Source organism: Dryas octopetala, chromosome 2, assembly GCF_963921425.1.
Source record: "Dryas octopetala chromosome 2, drDryOcto1.1, whole genome shotgun sequence".
NCBI classification, from domain to species: domain Eukaryota; kingdom Viridiplantae; phylum Streptophyta; class Magnoliopsida; order Rosales; family Rosaceae; genus Dryas; species Dryas octopetala.
The window spans coordinates 16,770,861-16,787,191 of record NC_141367.1 but is presented as its reverse complement, the minus strand read 5'-3'; the positions used below and the strand labels follow the sequence as shown (position 1 = coordinate 16,787,191).

At 37.0% G+C, this 16,331-nt stretch overlaps 1 long non-coding RNA gene across 1 annotated transcript; it reads right to left on the bottom strand.

Moving 5' to 3' along the window:
- Positions 1-1,483: 1,483 nt before the first annotated feature.
- Positions 1,484-3,334, bottom strand: LOC147293532 (uncharacterized). Its single transcript, XR_015120622.1, has 2 exons — positions 2,722-3,334; positions 1,484-2,641 (listed from the first exon to the last, which is right to left on the bottom strand). It is a non-coding gene; the product is annotated as an uncharacterized LOC147293532 (long non-coding RNA).
- Between the last annotated feature and the right edge of the window lie 12,997 nt (positions 3,335-16,331).

The window sequence follows — 16,331 nt, the reverse complement described above, 5'->3', positions numbered from 1 at the left end:
AATAGGCCAATAGGAACGATGTGAGACATGTCTTGGAGATGTGAGATGTGAGACATAGAGGGTTTAGAAATGACGAGGCCTGGATGACGTTTGGGCCGTTGTTCGAGTGGGATTAGGCCAAAAAGGCCAAAGAGATGTGAGACATGTCTATAGGCCCGAAAGGTCTAGTGGATGGGGAGAGACTCGAACATGGGCTGGTGACCCAAAGGACCAAGGCCCCATGGCGGGATTGGCGACCAGTGGGCCAAAGCCAGCGAGGTTGTGACCCAAAGAAGCGAGGCTAAGCTAGCCGTGGCTTAGACATGGGTGGTATCCTGTAATGGATCATGAGTTGGCACTCATGAATGCGAATGCTTGATATCATAAAGGCGCGAGGTCTGAGTGGGCCTTGTTGCATTGAACATGCGAGGCTAATGATAGCTTAGCCTCGACACTAATGGAAGGCCCAACCCCCAATGATCTAGGTTTAGGGCTTCATTGTAGGGGAGTCTCGAAGGCCTACACCTAAGGGATGCCCTGGGAGGGAAGCGCTCTAGAGATGGCCCGGTATCGGTGTCGGCCTAGGATTACACTTGGGCCAGGTGGTGAGGTCCGTAAGCGACTAGGGTAGGCTTCTTAGTTGGAAGGCCCAGCTTACGCAAGAGATAGCATATGATAAGGCTTGTTATATTTGAACAAGGAGTCATGACCTATCCTAAGCAAAGACTTAGGCGACAAGTTGTTAGGAACCCTAATTGGACTAGGAGACCTTCGACCATAAATAGGGCACACTAGGCCTCAGGCAATATATGCAACCCTAACTGTCTAGAAGGTGTACGTGATTATTGACTTGAGCATCAGAGAGTCCTTGGTCTGTATCACACTGGTGCTCCTTACGCTTAGGGTTCTTTGTTTTAGTGTGCAAGGTATAAAGAGAGTGACGTGGTGATTGACGTATGCTTTGACGTGTAAGTCAGAGGCTAGGTTGATTGCATGATAAATTTTGCGTATTAACATTTGGCGCTGTCTGTGGGAAACAAGGTTCAATTCCCATTAGAACTTTACCTAGTTGACTTCATAACGGATCTGAAAAGAGTCCTGGACATAAATTCGACGGCGCAAATCATGTCTTCAGAGGAGATTCCTAAAAGGTGACGAGCATGACACTCATATGTATGGGTGGGCTCGACCTATGTGTATGGGCGCACATAACCTCTATGTTTATGGGTGGGCCTAGCCTATGTATAGGCAAACACAACCTCCATATTTATGGGTGTGCTTAGCCTTGATTTTTATTGGTACACAGACTCGTGGGCATGCGCGACCTTCATGCTTATTGGTAAGCATTGTCATGCCCCGGACAGGGCACGTGTGACACGTACTATAAGGATTTCAAGAGTAGAACGCCCAACTATCCGGCACTATATTCCCAAAGTCCCTAAACTACGTAAGCCTTTTTAATTTAAAACCAGAATTGATTAAAATATAATTTAGCAGCAGAAAAGAATATTTAAATATATATATTTAATGAGCCAAATAAATGCAATTGTAATTTATTCTTCAAACTGGATCCCACTGCCTTGTCCTCTCCACGCTGACTCCTCAACTCAGTTAATCTACAAAACAAATCTCTACACCGTGTAATGGTGCATCGGGTCACATAAAAACCTGGTAAGCCGTGAAGCTCGTATGAGTGCAACCCAATCAAACAAAATCACAGTACATAATCAATTAGGCATATATGCACCTTTCTAAACTTCCCAATATTTGAATAATAATAATATGACAATTATTACGAGAACCCAAGCCGATTTATCACAAATCACCAAAATCATCTTGACCCACTAGCATTTCACCATAATTCAATTATTTAGTTCATAAATAAAACATCATCAAATAAGTATGTAATTCACAATGATCTAGTTATATTACTTAACAGCAAAACCATTATCAACTCAATCGGCATTCCAGAATAATATAATTGTTCCATTAATAGCGAACCATTAGCATTCTTACTAATCTAATTATCCAATTAACATTCTAATATTAGCAAAACTGAACTAAATTAGATCCTTCCCAGTATTCAATTAGCATTCGACACTTAGCAAACCATTAACATCAATGAAACCAACAAATCCAATTATGCAATAAACAGCAAAATATCCTCAATTCAAATCCCAAAATTTTCGATTAGATTAACATATCCAAAAGAAATTCAATTCCTTTACCCATGTTCATTCATGAAGAAACCTAACAAATCTCGATCCCAATAATGTCAGCGATTCACAATTGAAATTAGAGATAGCAAGAAATAACGATGCATCCAAACAATGGCCGGAACTAGAGTCGGCCGCCACAAACGGCGGCTGCCCACACCAGATTTCCAGACTTAAAACACGAATTCAGAGTTCTCAACTATTAACAAAATTCAGATTATCAAAAACACCCGGAATGGTGGTCATCGGAGCACCAGCGCTACCACACACGGTAGAGCTCAAGGTAACTGTAAGTTCTAGCTCAGTTTTTCACAAATTTCACAATAATTCAAGTCACCAATTCATACAGACAGACCAAATAATCAAAAAGGAAAGCAAAACCATAGAAATAAGACCATCGGTTCCACCACATGCGGCGGACCTCGCGGTGGCAGTGGGCACTCATCCTGAAATTTCAACGTTCACAATCAAATGTACAAATTAACCCAACAAGCATCAGAAACATAAAAAGAGGAGTAACACTCACACAAAGCCGCGACAAAAAAGGGCGGCAGCCGCCGCAGGCAACGATGGCAGCGGCGGTCGAATTGGGTGTTTCTGATTCACCCACTTTTGATGTCATCCAAGCACACCCACAACAAGGTCTCGACGAGAGGAGTCGATTGAGACCAGAATCGCGACCATCGGTCGTCGCCGTCAATCGGAGGGAGAACACCACGGCTTCAAACCGTCGATTCGTCGTCGTCGTCGTCGTCGTTGGGTGGCTGCAAGATCGGTGGGCACCCTTGTGTTCACTGCGAAGAGAAGAAGAAGAAGATGGTGGCGAGGTGCCTCGACGCTGCTGGAAAAGCCCAGTCGCAGGCAAGCTCCCCAATCGGGTCTCTCTCTTCCAATTGGGGTTTTGCTAGTTTCTGGGTTAATACAAGGCCATGGGAGGGTATAGGAAGAAGAGGCAAAGAAAATGGGCCAAAACCCACTGGCATCTGCTGCCGGATGACGAAGAATCGGGCGGAGAAAGGGGCCGGCGAGATTGAGGGAGGAGAGAGAAAAGAGAGAGAGAGTGGCATTGAGGGTCAGGAGAGAGAATGAGAGAAATTTCTGTATTTTAGGGGGTTTTAAAGCCCTTAACTTAAAATTACTAAAATCTCTATCTCCATCGAACGCTTGTAATTTTTAAACCGTAGCTCCAATTTACGAAAACCATTCGAGTTTATCCGCTCGTGAACTAGGGACCTTTTTAACGAGACCAAAAATAAGATCAAAAGCCCATAATTTAAAATAGTCAACTTTTGGGTCAAACCAAATTATAAACATTAATGAAAAATAAATATTTTAAAAAATTATACATCTCTAATAATTTCATCTAAAAACAAGATAAATTATAAAGGAAAATTTGAATTTTTGGGATATTACAAGCATGATCTCCATGTGTATGGGTGGGCTCGGCCTATGTGTATGAGCGAGTACGACTTCTATATTTATGGGTGTGCTTGACTTTGATGTTTATTAGTATGCACAGTCTTGTCGGCATGCACGACTTCCTTCGTACTAATCGGCGGGCATGATATAGACAAACCTAATAGTTAAGCGCTAGCCTCGGAAGGCATGGCGCGAGGAAAGTGGTTTCCTACTGACCCCTAAACTAGGAGAACAGGTGATTACTTATCGACCCTCGTGGTCATCTCGATTGAGACTTGGGGGACTACTAAGGATAAGAAAACTATGATCAAGATAAGAGCTTACCAAGAAAGGGTTGTAGGAATAAAATACTTAAGCTTGGGTGGCCCTGAACAAGATTTATGTCAAACCTGCATCAGCTTAGTAGTGTCAAGGACTAAGGCTGAAGGCTGAGGCTGAAACTGTGGGCTGAGGGTGAGGCTAAGTCCAAGGCTAGGGGATGAGGTTGAAGGTTGAAACTAAGGCTGAGACTAAGGCCAAGAGCTGAGGCTGGAGGTTGAGCTTAAGCTGGGGTTGAAGGCTGAGGCTGAAGCCGAGGACATAGGGTAAAGATAGAGGCTATGAGCACAAAGGCTCAATGTGGCTCTTACACACAATACCTTTAAGGACTCGTGTGGAAGACTAAATGCTAAAGACTCCCATGACTCATCCACGTAACTTGACTTGTAATAAATGAAGGAAGTGGGACGTATTAGAATAAGAGAAAGACCAAAACATCTCCTTGGAGAGTTCATCTAAAAAGTATTGAACTCGGAGCAAGAGGACTAAATTGACGTTAGGAGGCTTGGGGGGCATTTACCTTGGCCTCTCACTCCTCTAACATGCCTTCAGCATCTTTGGATCCCCGACTTTGCTTCAAAATCTTCCATAGTTTCAGGTTCAAGCGTCCATGTGTATTATATTAGGGAGCTTGGTCTTGTTTGCGAGCTCAGCATCAAAGCTTATTACTGAGCACAACCTCCAAGTTTACGAGAGTGTTAGGCTTATGCCTTTTGTCGAGCACGACTCCCTATTTCTAGGTGTGCTTGACCTATGTTATTAGAGATGATGAACACCATGCTTTTCAACATATTGAACAGTATGGCATATAGCCAATTGCTCCCGCAAATCAACTTGCACATTCTTGCTAAAAGAAATGCGACTTTTGGAAAAATTAATCTTTTGCCCCGAAGTCTTCTTATAACAAGAGAAAATACGCTTTAATTATAAACAATTTGCAATATTGGCTCTGGTGAAAATAAAATTGTCATTGGGAAACAAAAGATGATTTACTTTCGGCACACGAGGACAAACAACCACACCATGAATCTGACCCAGAAGCTTGACATTAGTCAGTAAAGAGGAAAAACCTTCCACGCAAATAAGAAAAAGAAATGGGGAAATGGGATCCTCTTGCCGTAGACCCGTGATGCCTCAATAAACCTGTGGCAACATCATTAATGAAAAAATGAAAGCTAACAGTATGAACACACCTCATGACAACTCTTATCCATGCTTCACGGAATCCTATAGCCCTCATCATCAACTCCAGAAACGGCCACTCAACACTTTTGTAAGCCTTGCTCATATCAAGCTTAAGAGCCCCATAAGTAGTTTTACCTCTCATTCTAGTATTCAAACAATGAGCAACCTTATGTGCCATATCATTATAACATTATAAAAAATAAGCCGCCCAGGCACAAAGACACTTTGAAACGGGTTGAGACTTGATCTTGTAGAGCACGTTGCAAAGACTAATGAGTCGCAGTTGAGTCATATTTCTTGTGTCACGCACTTTAGGAATAAGTGAAACATATGAATGAAATTGTTTTTTTCAAAAAAAAAAAAAACATCTGACTCAAACATTAACTAGACTGCTTGCACAATATCATTAGCAAAAATCTCTGGAAATAGAAGGGTGGCATCTCATTCGGGACTGGAGCCTTAGATGGATGCATTTGGAATAAACAATATGAATCTCATCTTCTTGAATAACATCTCCTAGAATTCCATTCATATGATCATTAAGCTTAGCCTTAGAAATATCTAAAATTGGTTGAATAGAAAGATCACTCATTATTTCAAATAATTTAGCAAAATAGCTCAAAATTGTCTGGGACAAACCAAAATGGCCTTCTCGAGAACTAACATCTCCCTGACCACCTCTTCTTCCACTCATTCTACCACCAGAGTGCCAACCCTTACCTCATTTTGAAAAGGAAAAATTTTAGCAAAATAATTCCAACTATATCTCTATTTTCAGTTGAGGATCTCATTTTTACTATTTTTCAATTAAGGACTATAATTAATTAAATGTTAGTCCCAATTAAGGATTTTCTGTCAACTCTGTTATAAATTCTGTTAAAAATTAACACATGACCAATTTTAAGGATAAAAAGGTCTATTCCTCTAAAAAATAATAAACCTAAATAATTACAAAAAATAAAACTAAAATAATTTTAAAAAATAAAACTAAAATAATTATTAAAAATAAAACTAAAATTTAATCAAAAATTTTAAAATGAAAAAAAAAACAGAGGGTAGGGGGTGCAGAAACCCCCTACCACCGACCCTTACTTTCTTTCCCTTGTAGGGGGTAGAGGGTGTAGTCGACGAAGATGGAGCTCCCGCCCGACCCAGATGACCCAGAGCAGTTGCAGGCTTTGTTGGAGGTGATCAGAACTTCGTTGAGATCCAACGGCGGCTATCAGTCGTCATTCTAAGACATTTGCGATGATGAGGATGAGGGAATTGAAGGGTCCTCCTATATGCGCCTTTTCGCACTGGCTCATAAAAAAATAAAAATGAAATGAAAAAAAGTTATAGAAAATGCCAAAATTAGAGCTTATAGTTTTGGTTGTTTTTCAATTAGGTCCCTCTAGTTTTAAACTTTTCAATTATTTTCTTGTAATTAGCTTTGGTTAACAGTTGATGGACAAATTAACAAATTGAGCATAAATTTACACGATCGGAGTGTTGATTTAGGTCAATTAGGACATTTGGTTAAGAAAATTAGAGATTCAAAGCTAAGAATACTTGAGGTTTGTCTTAATAAACTTTACAGATTCTTCAATTTATTCATTCATTATTAATGAAAGTTAACCATCAAGATTTAATTAATTGAAAAAACTAAAACTGTAAAAACCTAATTAAAAAGGGAAAAGATTTGGGGCCTCAATATTTGTGCCTTAATTTGTGCCTCAATCCTATGTGGAAAAATTAATTGGTACACATCACTATATAATGTTTGGTGATTATACAGCTCACTATTTATTTACAATATCAAATTAAAATCATTTTTATTGAAAGACCATCTTACCCATCACAAATCCAATGACAATAATTCTTGCTTTTATTAAGATTTGATATTATCACTACTCAAAACAATTAAATTGTTATTTGAAAAAACTAAAACATTGTTCATCTCTGTAAAAAAAAGAATTGCAATACGTTGAAGGGAGGAGGTTCTATATATCTATCCAAGACTAATTTTAGTCGAGTCTTCCCTCTTAGACTCAAACCTATTTTTTCTCTCCAAGAGTCCAAAAAACATGCTTCTACATCAATCAATCAATTAATTTGTTTTTTGTTTTCTCTTTGATTTCATAGGTATTAGCTAGGTAAATTACGGTTGGGGTTGTTTTTTGGTCGAAGGGTTTACCAATATTGCATGTCCTACTCAACTAATTAAAGCAGCCTATGACAATAATGCCTCTTGCCTCTTCTGGTTGCAGTGGTATGCAAAACTCTCTGGGGACATCAGATCTTAATTTGATCTTCTTCTTTGTCTTCATTGAGTTAATTCTATCAAAGCAAAGATCCCATTCTCCCCTCTTGTGTTGCCTTCTTGGCTGGAATCTACTTGTATTCAATAACTAAATGCTCCCCTTTGATGAAATCGTTTCTTTTTTTTTAGAGATCATTAGCTATAGGTTTTTCTAATTTGGAGATTTTTAAATCTTATTATTTTGCAATTTAATTTAAAAAAAGGGTAGATAAGTCTTTAAAGAGACTTATGTGGCAAATAATTATGAGTTATATTAAACAAATTTAAATATTATAATTGACATGAAAAATTCATGTTATTGAGGCACCCTAGTACTCCCCAATTAAAAAATGGCCTACATCAATTATAACTTATAAGGGTTAATTTTATCATTTTCTCAGAAAAAGTGTAAATAAAAGGACCAAGGACAAAAATAAATTGAGAGCTAATATTAATAATAAAAAAAGTAGTTAAGTTCTTGGGTTGGTCTAACCGTGTAAGTACCAGACTACCAGTAAGAGTAAAATAATGGGTTACAATTGAGTTAAGTTCAGAAGAAATTTTTAATTAAAAATAAAAAATAAAATAGGTTTATCTCTATTTCCCCACTAAAAAGAGTTAGTGCTGACAACTCAGCATCCAATAGTCGACGTGTCAATATCTAAAGGTCAACTTGTGATGCCTTTTGTCTGCCACCTGTTCACAAAACCTTCCATTTTCACGTAATTGGACCTCTCCACCATGTATTGGTCCGCATCCCCTCTTCCTCTGTTCATACATCAAAGGAACTTAAAAAGAGTCCTTCAACAATCAACATGAACAGTACATATATAAAACTACAAGATATATGGTCCATACCTTTGAATTCAATACTTTATTCCTCATCTATCTGCTTTCTTTTTTCTTTCCTTATCCCCTTTTCCCCAATAAAATCTATAAGTTACATCTCTTTTGAAAAATATTTTGTCTACAATAGAAAATATTTATCTCAGAATTAATTGACAATATTTAAAGATTTAAAATTTTATACACTATGATGCAAAGCATCAAAAATGAGATGTGAATTTTTTATATTCTGAACATACCTCCTCTCATGCGGATTTGACCTGAGGCAAATTAAAATGTGGATATAATATATTAACTGATGCGGAATATGCAAGGTGTTAAATTTCAAAATTTTTGACGAAATTTCGTTGAAAATTTTGATTTTTAAGGGTATGAAAATTTTAACACTATATTAAACAAATTTCGAAAAATTTCGCCGAAATTTTTGGCTTGAGCAGGGAGGCAGTGACCAGAGGAAGAGATGGGAGGAAAAGGCCGGAGAGCCGGCCTCGTCACCTGTCGTCGCCGGGGAGAGAGAAAAGAGGAGGAAGAGATCGGTACGGGGAGAGGAGATCGGCGCAGAGAGAAGAGAGGGAGATCGGGGAGGGAGATGGAGGAGAGAGAAGAGATAAGAGAGGGAAAAAGATATATGTCCAGGGCGTGACTGAGTGAGAGAGAGAGAAAGATAAGGTGGCTAATAAAGTAATGAGAGGTTGAAAGGGAAGATGACTGGAGATGTTGAGAGTTACGGGAAAAGGAAGGTAACAGGAAAAGCAAGGGAAAAAAGAAGAAAGAAAAGAAAGGAAGCTACGGGGAAAAGGAAGGAAACAGGAAAAGCAAGGAAAGAAAGAAGAAAGAAAAGAAAAGAAGGAAAGAAAGAAAGAAAAAGAAAAGAAGAAAAAAAAAAAGAAAAAAAGAAAAAAAGAAAAGAAAAAAGAAAAAAGAAAAAGAAAATTAAAAAAAAAAAAGGAAAGAAAAAAAAAGAAAAAAGAAAAAAAAAAGAAAAAAAAAAAGATTTATGATTGATTGGGGTTTGGGGCCTTTGGGCAATTAGAAAAAAAAATTGTTTGGAGTTTTGTTTGGCTGTTTTGAGATTTCGTTTAATTATTTTTAAACCCAACACATTTTTATATAAAAAAATAATTAAAAATATCCTAAAAGGCCTAAACTCTAATATCTTATATCATATCCTAAACAATATAGAGTATAGATTATAAAATATATAGGGTTTAGTGTATAGATTATAGAGTATAAAGAGTATTAGGATATATAGAGTATATAAAATTTAGTATTATGATTTAGCGTATAGATTATAGATTATAGATTTATAGAGTATAAAGAATATACTAATTTCATTTATTCATTATACTAATTTTATTTAACAGTATTTGCCTCCAGCGCGCATTATATTCATCTTATATCACATGAAATACACTATATAATTTAGTTTATTCAATGTTTTTTTTATCAATGTAGTAAATAATATGTTAAACAAACATATGGTAAAGTTTCATTCAAAATTTCCGTATTTTGATAGTAATTTCCGTCGTTTCTGTCTAATTTCTGTCGAAATTTAAAAATCTTCGAAATTTTCGTCGAAATTTCCATCGAAATTTTCTCGAAATCCGAAATTTTATTCCTTGGGAATATGTAAGTATAAATAAGTTGGGCATAATAAGTGGAGTGGATAAATTATTTGTTGTGATACCATGTTCAGGTTCACATGCAGCCCCCTCTTATATGCGAAAAATTAAATTGAGAATTTAATTTGAAGAGAGAGAGAGAGAGAGAGAGAGAGAGAGAGAAATGTATGGCTCTACCGTACACCTTGTAGATTAACAAAGTGAAGAATGTAGATTAGATGTTTCAAATTGAAAATCCCTTCTACAACCAAAAATATGATACTATATTTAACAATTACAAGACTTTAAAAATTTAAGTTGTTAAGAAATAGACCAATAATGTATATCTGATTTATACATCTAATTCCAAATCAATTGTCAAGGAGTGAAAAATTGTAACACCCTGACCACAATGTGACTCTTTGAAGTTTAAGTTTAAGTTTTATTGTGGATTTTTATTTAAATTTTTCATTAAGGGGAAATTTTAGGATTTTAAGTAAAGGGTTAGTTGACCCAATTTTGACTTTTTAATCTATTGGGTTTTTGGTTGTGGTAGAGGCGGCTGATGATTTTAGAAGTGTTTTTACAAGTTTATAAATTTTGGGTTAGTCCATTTTCAGGGGAGGTTCTGCCGAATTTTCAGTAGGATTTTCCTTGATTTTGGATCCCACAGGACTTCTTCGGGTTTCAGGGAGAATCCGTGGGCGGTCTTGTCAAAAATCAAGCCAAAAATTATACATGATGCAAATTAAGATTTCAAATACTGGGAGATTATATCCTCAACAAATTTCACTAACTAGCTAGCTAGGAACAATGATTGGTGAAGATGTCTTGACCACTCACTAGTGGATACATAGATAGCTAGAGTTGTTTTGTTATGAAGTGTACGGCTGCTGCTAGTGGTGTTGCTGGGAGTGGGACTGCTGCCGCTAGCCACCATTGCGACCGCGACCAAGTCCACCACGACCACCGCGAGAGTAGGAGCCGCCACCAACATGAATATAGTGGTGATTTTTGGTGTTGGTGGTGGTACTAGGATAACGAAAGGAAGAAGAACCACGAGGAGGCTGCGCTGCCAGAAGTGTTTGAGAAGGAGATCGAAAGGACAATAGCATGCTACACATAAGATTCAAAAAAGAAAAAGCGAGCGTGCAAATCTCGAAAGCTGGGCAGAGGAGGAAAGTGGAGAACCGTAGTCACAAACATAGCAAAATCAGCACCCAACCCGTAAAGAACAGTAGTGACAAGATCAGTGTTAGAGACGAGTTCGTTGATGACATCGAGAGCATCAACAAGGGACTTGGCAGTTTGAAGGTACTCGGAAATAGTCTTGGAACCCTTCTCTATGGACAGTAGCTGGAACCGAAAATTAGTGGAGTTGGCAATGGAGACTTGAGAAAAGTGTTGACGGAGACAATCCCAAATTGCATGCGAGGAAGACTTCCCAACAACGAGAGAGAGAGAGAGAAAGAGAACAGGTTCAGAGAGCGTGGAGGTAAGATAACTAATTAACCACCAACTGATCTTGTTGAAACCAAAGAGGATGAGCAGGATTAAGGGCAGAAGAAGCAGCGGCACCGGTGGTGGAGTACGACAAGAGTAGAGATGGTGAGAGAGGGTTCGGCAAGGGAGCCATCAACATACTGAAATAGCCCATGACCAATAAGAAAGGGTCGCATCTGACTCTCCCATAGGAGATAATTGGTCTTTGTGAGTTTCAAAAAACGGGCGACATTAGGACCAGAGGGAGTGCTTGAAGAGGAAGTCATGGATGAAAGATAAGGCTAGAACTCAAGTAGGGGTATGGTTCGACTGTGGGAGAAGAAAAAGGAAAAAGAGGAGACCCACTTAGTTCGTAAGAACCTTTGATACCATGTAGAAAGACTAAATTTGATGATTTCATTATGTTGTAAAGATAAATATTTATAGAGCCCTAGGAGAGTAAACCCTATATAGTTAGGATAACTTAATGTACAATAATAATATTAACACAAGGACAAGCAATCGAAACTCCTAATACTATGAGGAATCTAGTTGTGATAAGGTCTCTCTAACATGGAGCTTAGAAACTAATAATGCTTGGAAAAAAGAATGATTGTTATCATGAAATTTTGACAATGATAACTTAATGGTTTTCAATTTGTCCAATTTTTTGCAAAGATGATATTTGAATAAAAACCTAAAAATAAACAGCTTGGATCGTTAAAATACTTTATGGAGTAGGCTCCATGAGGGATCCCTTAAATAAAGTTTTTTGAAAATCCCTTAATGGAAGAGGCTTGCTACCTTAACTAAGGATTGGAGACATGTGTTTGAGAGAAAAAGAGGGAGAAAGAGATAGATATATATATATATATAAATGCTCTAAACCTAACTAGTTAGCAATGTAATACGAAGCTAACCACTATTTCGGGCCTACCATACGATGTAATCTAATAATGTGAACCGTTCAATTTTTAGGCCTCACTTTAAAGATCATCTTTGGAAAAAGTCTCCAAAATCGAAAGTAATTTAACCATTTAATTATAATAACAACCATTTATATGTCTTTAATGAAAAAAATGTTCGTCTATTTGTTTGATCACAATTGGATGCCTAAATGATTTCTAATTTGGTTAAATTTTTGCAATGATAATCTTTGAAGTGGGGCCTAAAAAATAAACGTTCTTATTATGAGATTAATTATGTAGTGGACCAAAAGGGTGGTTAGCTTCTGTTACCTTCAAAATTCGTCTGGCCTTGGCCTTGAGAACCTTGACTATGGAACACGGTAGTCCTCTTTGTGATTTGGCGATTGTGGAACACGGTGGTCCACTGTTCACGGCCCAAAATCCGGATACAGAAATAAATTTAAACTCAAATTGGCCCAAAGACCATTTGTGTCGAGCTCAATGTATAAGTTGTGATGTTAAACTCATTTTTGGCTGAGAGGCCATTATTTGTAGTTTGATATTAATTTGATTTGATTTGCGCCGTTATCTGTCTTCTGATCAGTTGATTGTACAGCCAAGCGAGGAACAATTTTCTTGCCTTGAGTTCTTTTTTATGCCTTCTCCCACAAGGACTTTTTATTTTGGTGCTGTGCTTTAGAGAAGTGAGTTCTCCATGATGCTATATATCAATTAATCTTGACAAGAAATATAATTATTAATAATAGCCAAATATCATTAATAATCTAAAGAGAAATTCACATCGTGCTGAATTGAAATGGGAAATTAAAAATACAAACAAAGCTTTTATGACCAATGTATAAGAATACACTTTCATAAAGCAATCATACCAATACAGATGTACCTCGGCAGAGCTAACAAAAATAGTATAAAACAAGAGATGCTTGAATTAACTTAAAGAAATAGCTTAACAGAAGCTATTGATGAACTCAAAGTGCTTGCAGATCTTGGTGATGAACTCAGAGAGCTGGGCAAACTGTTTGGTGAGAAATTGGATTGTTTGTATTTGTTAGCTTGAGAGCTTCAGGTAACATGAGGGTTGTTTGAGTAGCTGAGAAATTGTTTAGAGACTCGGGGTCTTTGCTGAAAGAGGATGAGTGATTTGTTGTAGCTCTGGGCTTTGGTGAGCGAGGCTGTTTGGGAAAGATAGATAATATCAAGTGGGAGATTGATATTTGTTGGATGGACTCTAGGTCTGTTTTGGTTTTGATTCTGGATTCTGGGTAATCTCTGGACTTTTGTTTCATTGATCGGGGATCTGTCTCTAAATGAATGAATGCCTCTTAAATAGCCAAGGTTGTTGAAAACTTTTGCTGCTTGAACCATCTTGGTGAGTATCGCTGAGTCATTGCGGTGAATATTTTATGGATTATGTGCCAATCACGGAAGGAGATGGAGTCTTATGTCAGAACAAAAGAGCCTGCCAAACACTCGCCAAGCCTTACCGAGCGCTAGCCAAGCCACCGAACATATTAGGAAATGACTATTGCCAATTGGCATCCAATCACCATCTCATCTTTATTTGCACTATTGCCCCAAGCTCTTTAATATTGTGTAACTTACTTCATGTGACACATGAAAGTCAAATGCCCTTTGACCAAGATGTCATTCCAACACTTAATTATGTGATTAACATTTTATCAACAAACTTAGTGTTTAGGTTAGGACTAATGATTAATTAATTAATCATTTATCTTGATTAATAAGATAATATTAATTATTCTGTAATAATTAATGATTTAGCCTCGGGTCAACAAGCCCAAGCTTTGACTTTCCAATTTAAGTAGATTAATTAACTAATTAATCCCACTTAAAAAAAGATTATGTCAAGTGATCACCCCAAATTAATCACTTGACTTATGAGCTTACTAATTGTCCTCATCAATTAGTTATTAAGTCATTAGAGCTTCATGGTCCCTATTAGTATCTCACAGTTAAGTGAGCTTACACTAGAGCAATACTAGGATGAGCGACCTACTAGGAAGTGTCAACTCCCAGTCTTAGGCAATACCAACTATCACGATAGTTGCGATCAATAATCGAACATATTGATCCTTAGTAACATCTTTTTCTTTTGGTCTTCCACATACTTGTATGTGTGTGACGCTTTAGGTTCTTATTCGATTTGGCAGTAGGATCACAATTAATCTAGAAACGCTAGCTAATTAATTGGTTTTTGGACTCTACAGACCACATTGACACTTAGCCATTGCTTATGGCCCCCAAACCATATAAAATTTAACCTGAATCTATTCAGTTATGATTACAATACAGTATAGTCCTTCTCTCAACTATGTTTCGATTACATTCTGGGCATGAAACTAGTGTCAAAACCCATTACATGATATAATCATATATATGACTCTAATGCTCTGGTAAGAGACTCTGCGAGTCTTTCTATCCTAAGACATCTCTTTCTTTACGGAAGGTGAGAGATTCCATGTTGCACACTCACATGTCTTCATATGTGTGTCAATGTACCCAACATACACATGTAACCCATGATTGATTGCGTTGGTTCATTTTGTACAGTAAAAGTACACCGAACACACACACAAGACATCGGTGGTGTATTAGGTCTGAGGACTAATAAGTATCTATCATAACCACAGAGTTTCTATTTGACATGCCGTAAAGCTCCATCTAGGATTCTCAGTTTGGTCAGTTCAGTGGACGTGTCTCTAAGCATGCACCCACATACCTACTCCAATATCCCTACACTGTGGCATGAGATTCACTAACCCGGAGTAAGGAAGTGTATGTGCTAGTCTTGACTTTTTAGAATGTCAATGTCCAGTTAACATTCCCTTCTTCGACTAGGAATGTTTAGGAATCTAAGTATTTGATAACATGAATCTCAGTGGCCTCAAATTAAGCTCATCATGTTTCTTCTCTTAGACTTCCATGGATGCATTCATTCACTTATACGATAATCTTAGAGTTCTAATGTAGTGAATAATGCATATGCCCTATTAATGTGTAATACACATTAATTGAAATATCTCTCGAGTTACTTCAACCAAACACTTTTGGTTAACCAATTATCATTGATTTTAGGGCATATTTCCAACACATACAAGTTATTTAAAGATGTCAAAGCAAATAGCACTCTAATAGATGTGATCCTAGAAACTGGTGCGTAAGTATCGAAGTAATCTATTCATTTTTTATGTTTAAAGCCTTTGGCCACGTACTAGCCTGGCTTTAAAGGTCTAAATTGACCTATTAGTATTGTATTTTCTTTTATTTTTCTAAACACCCACTTATAATCTATTGCTTTAGATCCTTGTGGTAACTCTACTAAAACCCATGTCTGATTTGACAACAATGAGTCAATCTCATAATTTATTACCTCTTTCCATAAGGCTACATCTCTTGAAGCCATTGCTTCCCATAGACTTTTAGAATCATCTTCTACATTCAATAAATGGGTATTTTATTCAAAACTTGATTTTAATCGCGTTCTATTAAAAATACAATAATTTGATCGAGATGAAATAAAATTTGGATCTAAAATCTTTTAGTTTCTTACTCTTTGACTCTTCCTATGTTCAAGATCAATTCGAAGCTGTTTTGTTTTCTCATTTTAAAAAGAACTAGGACCTGAAGTAGACAAAGTTAGGTGCTTGATTATGTTCTATTTCAGTACTATGCTTGTTATAGAATTTGTTTTCTTTAAACTCAACATCTCTAAACTCAACTATAGTATTAGAGTCTAAATTAAGCAATATATATGCTTTACAATTTAATTTCTACATATCCAACAAATATGCTTTGATGACTCTTGCACCCAACTTGGATCGCTTGGGGTCAATTGCCTTATAAGAGGCTAAGCATCTCCATCATCTTAGTTATGGCAAATTTGGTTTTCTACCTTAATTTTCAAATTTCATATGGTGATACATGTGTCTTTCTAGATGTAATTCTATTATGAATATGACATGCAGAAAATAATGTTCCACCCCACAGATATAAACGAATTTTAGCATTTATCATCATGGAATTAATTATTTAAGTGAATGTTCTATTTTTTTTC